At 47.1% G+C, this 7871-nt stretch overlaps 1 long non-coding RNA gene across 1 annotated transcript in view; it reads left to right on the top strand.

Moving 5' to 3' along the window:
- The window catches only part of LOC119414148, a 107860-nt gene that overhangs the window by 77690 nt on the left and 22299 nt on the right, over nucleotides 1-7871 (top strand). The window lies entirely within an intron of this gene.

Here is a 7871-nt window from a genome sequence, read left to right as displayed (position 1 = left end):
TGCATCCGGAAGGCTTCATTAGTCAAGGAAACACACAACACAAAACTTATTCTTCCCCCAAACAGCTTACGCCAAAGTGGAAAAACCCAGTTATGTTTGTATTAAAATGGTGTCTTTGGCATGCCCTCTCCTCTGGATCTGGCCCTCTTCCTCATCAACAGTCATGTCAAACTGGTTCAAAACCAAAACAGTCCATGCTCAACAATTCAGGTATACAATCCAACAATTTTCAGTCATATCATCTGGACAGTTTCTTTTTTTTGCTGAAATGTTTCACCTTCCATCTGGAAGGCTTCATCAGTCAAGGAAACACACAACACAAAACTGATTCTTCCCCCAAACAGCTTACTCCAAAGTGGAACAAACCAGTTATGTTGGTGCTAAGATGGTGTCTTTGGCACGCCCCCTTCTCTGGATCTGGCCCTCTTCCTCATCAACAGTCATGTCAAACGGGTTCAAAACCAAAACAGTTCATGCTTAATAATCCAGGTATACAAACATTTGTTATGTACTGTAACCCCAGATTCTATGAGTATAGGCGTAGCCCTTTAAGGCTGTCACTGGTGGGTTTATCCCGTCATGCAAAGCATCGCACTGAAAAAAATTAGTCCACACCCACCTGTTGTGTAGGCTCCACCCGGTCCGTATAACTTACGTTAAAAGCGGGTAATCAGCTCCCAAAATAGCTTTTTCTTCAGCCATTTAGGAGCCAGTGAGGCCCGACGCTTAAAGGGCTACGCCTATACTCATAGAATCTGGGGTTACAGTACGTAACCAACGTTCTATTTCATAAATGCTTCGCCCTTTAATGCTGTCGCTGGTGGGTTAAGGGTGAAGCAGATGTAGTCTCCGCCTCACTGGGTCCATTCAAACACCATAAGAAATGCCTGCTTGCCCAAAACATCTTGTCACTCAGCTCTCCATGTGCGTAAATACGCATCGCGTAATTACGCGCACCATGCACAGACGCGCATTGCGTAATTTAGGCGTTCCGAGTGCATGAACGCCCTGGAAAGGTTATCAACAGAAAAGAGGAGAGGCTGAAAAAGGCCGTGAACAGAGCAGATCCACTGCTCTTCAATATGAACAGATTAATAATAAATTAACTGATTATTAATCAAATGAACTGATTGATGACAGTAGTCATGAACTGATTAATAGCCATAGAACAAGAACAACAGTCATAACCTTTGACTGATAACAACATCTCACACTGTAAATGCATGCAGTCAGATGTGAGTTTAAACGAGATTCCATGAAACAACAATATTCATTCTGTTAAGGCACTAAGGACAGAATGTGTCATGGAACGAGCCATCACATCACATAAATAGAAGCAAATAAATGAACAGGATGTTGACCACACGGCCGCAGTGCAAATATCCTGCATTGTTATACCATTATGCAAAGCAGTTGAAGATGCAATACCTCTGGTCGAGTGCGCCCTGAGGTTGTCAGGAGGCTCTAAATCTGATGCTCTGTAGGCTTCAGAAATGGCCTCACACAGCCAGTGTGACAGGCGCTGGATGGATAACGGGCGACCTGCAGATGTGTCTCTATAGTGCACAAACAAATGTTGAGTCTGACGCAATGCCGTCGTGCGTGTTACGTAACACGTCAACGCACGTACAGGGCAGAGAAGATGGAAAGATGTTTCTTCTTCTGATTGTGGGGAGGAGGGAAAAAATCCCTCCAACGATACCACTCTTGATATAAAAGAGCTCATGATGTTTTAGGCATTAACGCTGGATTAGGCCTCAAACCAACTGAGCTGCCATCAGCCTGAATCCTTAGACATGACAGAGCGACAGAGAGGGCAGATAAATCACTCACCCTCATAACGGATGTTAAAGCCAACAGCAGGGCTGTTTTAAGAGACAAGAATTTAATCGGAACCTGATCTAGTGGCTCGAATGGAGCTTTGATCAGGGCTCGTAGGACCAGCGTTAAATCTCACTGTGGAGCAAGTGGGCGTGAATCAGGCCTGCATCTCTGTACACCTTTTAAAAAAATGCTTCATCAGCGGATGATTAAAATCTGTTCTGTCACCGAAACCTTTGTGACAAGAAGAGATGGCTGCATCATACGTTTTAATCGTGCTGATTGCCAGATTTCTGTCCATCAGCTGCTGCAGAAAGAACAGCACGCCACCTAATGAACATGAGGTGGCCTCTACACCTTTCGCCGTACAGCAGCGCTGAAAAGCTGTCCACTTTGATGTGTACAGCGCTGTGGTAGATGTAACATGTGAATCCTGGATCGTACGCACTACATCTTGAGAGAAACCCATCCTCTCTAAGCGGATCCGCTCAGCGGCCAGACTCAAAGGTGCTGGCCTATTTCTGGGTATCTCCTGATCTCTACTCCCGCCTGGAGGAGAGCATCCTCCCTCCACGGCAGTTTCCACGGGCGCCTCGATAATAGGTGTCGTAGAACTGGGGACCATGGGGCGTTCATGCGCTCGGGAGCCACCAGGAGAGCTATCAGTCCCTCCTCCTGAACTTGGTTCAGAAAACCATGATATCAGGGAGTGGGGGAAATGCGTAAAGAAGCATTTTTGGCCACGGGCTGTGAGCAAACGCGTCCACCCCTAGCGGTGGTTCGTCTCGCGGGCTCAGTGAGAACCATAGTTGACACTGAGTGTTCTCTCGTGTTACAAACAGGTCCACGGCCTCTTTGCTAAATTTCTGCTTCATCTGAGCCATCAGCTCTGGATGAAGAGTCCAGGCCCCGTGACGCAGACTGCCCCTGGACATCACATCCACCCCCCTGTTCAGAACACTGGGGATGTACACTGCTCTGATGGAGAGCAGATTTTGGTGTGCCCATCACAGCAGCTGTCTCACAATGTCTAACATTTGGGCTGAGTGCACACCCCCCCTGCCAGTTTATGTATGCAACAGTCACTTGTTGTTTATGTGAATCAACATATGTTGATTCCGTAGCACAGAGGCAAAGTGTTGACTCACATTCAAAACCGTGTGACACTCCAAAAACATTTATATGAGCTGCTGTGTGGGGTGGCCACAGCGCCCCCACAGCTCAAGACATGCAAGTGCCTTCCCAACCTGACAGGGACGCGTTTGTGAAAACTGACACGTGTGACGTAGGTCTGCTGACGGGAACTCCCTCCGACAGAACAAGAGGGTTTCCCAGTGTCTCATGTCGATTCTCACGGAGGGGGGCACAGCGATCAACCGTCTCTTCTGCCTCACCGGGTCCACGCGCAAACGAGCGGACCACCTCTGGAGGCGTCACACCGTGTGAGCAGACGACATCTCCTTAATAACTTCATGAAGTAAACAGCTGTTATCACTCTGCCGGTTTCACGTGAGTTGCACTGCTCCACCTGTCTGCAAAAATGGGTCAGCAGCAACAGATCATCCAGATAAAACAATTCTCCTTCCTGCTCTGTGAAGCGGCCGCAAAGCCGACTCGGCTCATTTTGAATGGAAATGTTGTCTCACAGTTGAAAATTGACAAATCTAAGATGAGTCTCATCCCTCCGGTCCATTTTGGGACCAGGAAGTGACGAGAGTAGAACTTGTGTTTTCCTCTCCTTCTGGAACCCTGGAAATTACATTTTTTATCAGAATTTCCTGAACTTACCATACCATACCAATTTATTTATATAGCACTTTAAACAGTGACAAAGCACACCAAAGTGCTGTACAGGGACAAACAGAACAAGCACATAGCAACAGATTACATAACAGGACACCAAAAAGTAGAAACCAACAAAAACAATAATGGATAACAACAACAACCGCAACATGACCAACACAGTGTGATGCACACAGACTCAGCACAGATCACACAGTGCAGAAAGCCAGGGAATAAAAGTGTGTTTTTAAGCGAGATTTAAAAACTGTGAGGGAGGGGGCCTGTCTAACGAGCAGAGGTAACTCATTCCAAAGTCTTGGGCCTGCTACAGAGAAGGCCCTGTCACCTCTGCGCTTGAGGCGGGTTCCTGGGACTGTTAGGAGTAACTGGTCTGCTGATCTGAGAGAACGTAGTGGGACATACGGCTGGAGCAGATCAGTAAGATAGGAGGGGGCAGAGCTGTTTAGTGATTTATAGACATACAAGAGTATTTTGAATTTGATTCGAAGGTGAACCGGAAGCCAGTGTAGGGAGGCCAAAACAGGTGTAATGTGCTCTCTTTTGCGTGGGGGGACGAGATCTTTTCTGGACATGACAGAAACGTCTCTAAAGTTCCTCCAAACGGGGGTTTGAGCTAGGGGTGCACCGATTTCAATTTTCAGGCCGATCACTGATCACCGATTTTTTGAAAGTATGAACTGCCGATTCCGATTTTGGCCGATACCGATTTTTTTTTATAAGCAACAGTGTCAGGTGTTACAAGATCACAATGCACCTTCAATTTACCAATCTTATTTTATTGTAAAACATACCCTTGAAAAATACCCTAGAAACAATACAAACTTGTTGTTTTAACTTGTCATGAGGTAGTATTCTGAAATATAAATGAAGTTTACAAAATTTTTGTTAAAACTATAAAATTAACCAAAAAAATAAATGTTCAGTTCCTTCAACTCTTTCACTTGTTACATTTAAAAAAAAAAAAAACTTAAAAAGATAATGCAACAAGTGTAACATTTTCAAGTCAGTGGGTAATAAGAAATAACACTGGCACAGGTAAGTTAGTTCTCACAGACTTATTCCAGTCACTTTCATTAGTGGCAGGTTTTTCTTGATGAACAAAAGCATTTCTGCTTTGTCACCAGACAGGCGACTTCTTTTCTCATCTACTACATGTCCAGCCAAGCTAAACAGGCGCTCGCTTTCAACGCTTGTGCATGGGGCAGAGAGATAGGTTCGGGCAAGTAGAGCAAGATGAGGGAAACGATTTTCATTGATCTTCCAGTAGACCAATGGGTCCTGGCTCCTTTCGACAGGAACCTCAGATAGGTAGTTCTGTACCTGCATAGCTGAAGGGCTGGCCAGCTGTTGCTCCTGTTCAATGTTCTCCTTCAAGATTTCGTCGTGAGCTGCAAACAGTAGACTACGCATTTTGGCTGCAGGTTCATCTATATCAGGAGGTCCCACTTCAGAGGATGTTCCTGCAGCAGGTGTGCATCTGGTCTCCCCCTCTGCAAGTTTGGTCAAAAGGAGCAGTTTCATGTCATCTTTCACCTCTGCTGAGAAGTAGCGATTCTTGTACCTTGTTTTGGATAAACAAAGAAAGATGGGTCAATCATTGTGTTTTGTATACATTCACAGTTTTTATGACTTGCATGTAAATAAAGAAATGCATTTCAATCAAGAAATTTTTATTTTTAATTTAATTTAAATGTTTGTTGAAATATAGTAGTAGGCTAAAAGTAATTCTGGCTAAAATAGAATGTTAATAGTTACTTGCCTTGGATCCAGAACAGTGGCCAAGCTGTACAGGGGCTCATGCTCAATGTTGCTGAATCTTCTCACAACAGCCTCCAGCAACGTAGCTTTGGCTGTACCCACGCCACGGTCTGTGCTCGCTTGCCTCTCCAAAATCCGCTTGAGTGCAGTGATGGCTGGGATGACATCTGCTGCTGTAGCTGTTGATGAGCTAATCTCCTTTGTGAGTTCCTCAAAAGGTGCAAGAATGGTGAGCACATTGTCCAGTAGCTCCCACTGGTGTGCTGTGAGTGTGGCTGGTAACTCATGCTCAGCAGCATACACGCCAATAGCACATCTCTGCTCCAACAGCGACTGCAGCATGTAGACTGTGCTGTTCCACCTCGTTGAAACGTCTTGCTGTAATCGTTTCCTGGGTTGACCTAACTGTGTCTGTATGTCATAAAGTCGGGAATAGGCAAGTGATGAATGCTTAAAATGTCCAACAATTCTCCTTCCTGTTGCCACCATGTCTGTGATGCTGCGCTGCGCCAGCTGTATTTACAACCAGTTGCAGTGTGTGTGCCAGGCAGGGTAAACTTTTCAGGTTGATATCATCCAGCGCTTTGGCCATATTACGAGCATTATCCCGTAAAACAACGTGAACTCTTCCATTATGGATTTCCCAGTGATTCAGCATCGCCTTAAACTCTGCTGATAAATTGGCCGCAGTGTGAGACCCCGCCATTTCTTTACAGTTTAAGAGTACTTGATGACGTTCGAACTGTTCGTCAATCCACTGTGCAGTAAAACTTAACATGGACATTAAACTTACATCAGAAGTCCAGATGTCTGTTGTAAAGCTGAGTGTATTTGTATTAGCTTTTAGCAGGCTGCGGGTGTCTCTCGAAACTTGGCTGAACAACTCCGGTAATGCAACATCAGAAAACTATTTCCGACTCGGCATATTATATCGTGGGCACACGTGCTGCATCAAGCTTCTAAAACCTTTGTCCTCAACGACTGAAAATGGCTGGTCGTCTAATGCCATGAACTCCATCACTTTCCTCGTGGTAGCTTTGCTCTTTTCGTTGCTCATAAAAGCTAACAGCGACCCACCGACTGCCTCTTTGTTAGCGCTAGCTTTAGCATTAGCCTTAGCTTGGTTGCTCTCTTCAAACATTGCATACTTGGCGGCGTGGTGATTTCTTAAAAGGCGAACGAGGTTTGTTGTATTAAAGGTTTCGGTGGTGGCTCCACCACAACTTACTTCGGCTTTACACGAATTGCAAATTGCGATCTTTGGCTCATTTTCTTTTACAGCGTAGAACTTCCAAACCGACGACATGGCTACTCCGAGTGACCTGTGTGTGAGCTCTCACAGTGGAGCAAAAGGGGACAGCAGCTGATTTTCAGACCTTTCCGGAGGCAGATACGATCGGTGGATAAAATCGGCTTCTCATTTAAAGATCGGCCGATCGCCGATCTCCCCAAATTAAGGAAATCGAGGCCGATCGATCGGCCGGACGATTTATCGGTCCACCCCTAGTTTGAGCTGTTATTGCAGCGTGAATCGCCTGCTGATAAAACTGTTCATCCATCTGTCTAGGGCGCACGCTCGCCGCCACTCCGCGTAACATTCGGGAAGCGGGCACGCGTTTATGCTGCATCACGTTATTTATGAACGCCAATCACCGCCATCATGTTTGCCGCACTTAGGCTGCGGGCTCACATCCGTGCTGGTGTGAGCTGGCGTGCGCTGAGGGGAAGGTGTGCGCTCCCCCGCGCATGCAGAATGGTGTAGGTTTAGGGCTGCCGCAGATGCACGGCGCTTCTGTGCTGCGCACAGGCTGCGGGCTCACATCCGTGCTGATGTGAGCTGGCGTGCGCTGAGGGAAGGTGAGCGCGCCCCTGAGCATGCGGGGCCGTGGGTGAGGGCTGTTGCTGCCGTGGGAGCGGGGTGCTACTGTGCCGCATTCAGGCTGTGGGCTCACATCCGTGCTTATGTGAGTTGGCATGCGCTGAGGGAAGGTGCGCGCGCTCCTGAGCATGCAGAGCCGTGGGTGAGGGCTGCTGCTGCCACAGGGGGGTACACCGGCTCGCTTGTGTGGAGGATGTGTGAGAAAAAAACCACTGTGATATCATACGAACTGACAGTCAGGCTGAAATCAGACACTTTAATTCCTGAATGATGTTTACGTTTTATTCTAAACACTCAAACCATCATTATGCACACACATCCTCCGCAATGAATCGTTTTTAAATGTTCTCCCCCGTGAGCCCTGCGGCTTGTCAGGATGAAGAGGGTTGTACTCTGACGGGAGGGGCTGGCGGCAGAGTGGAGCGAGAAGACGCTGTTGCAGCTGTGGCATGTCTTTGCTGTCTCGGCCAAGGCACTCTCTCCAGTGGGCGGGGGGGGGGGGGGGGGAAAGATGGGTCGTTGGTGAGGTGGGGCAAGAGTGTAAACCCCGCTGTTGCTTTTACCATTTCTCGCACATCCCCCCGAAACACGTAACCCAACCCGCGGACCC

The sequence above is a fragment of the Nematolebias whitei genome, chromosome 8, assembly GCF_014905685.2.
Source record: "Nematolebias whitei isolate Nwh7 chromosome 8, NemWhi1, whole genome shotgun sequence".
NCBI classification, from domain to species: Eukaryota; Metazoa; Chordata; class Actinopteri; order Cyprinodontiformes; family Rivulidae; genus Nematolebias; species Nematolebias whitei.
This window is presented reverse-complemented; position numbering and strand designations above follow the sequence as displayed.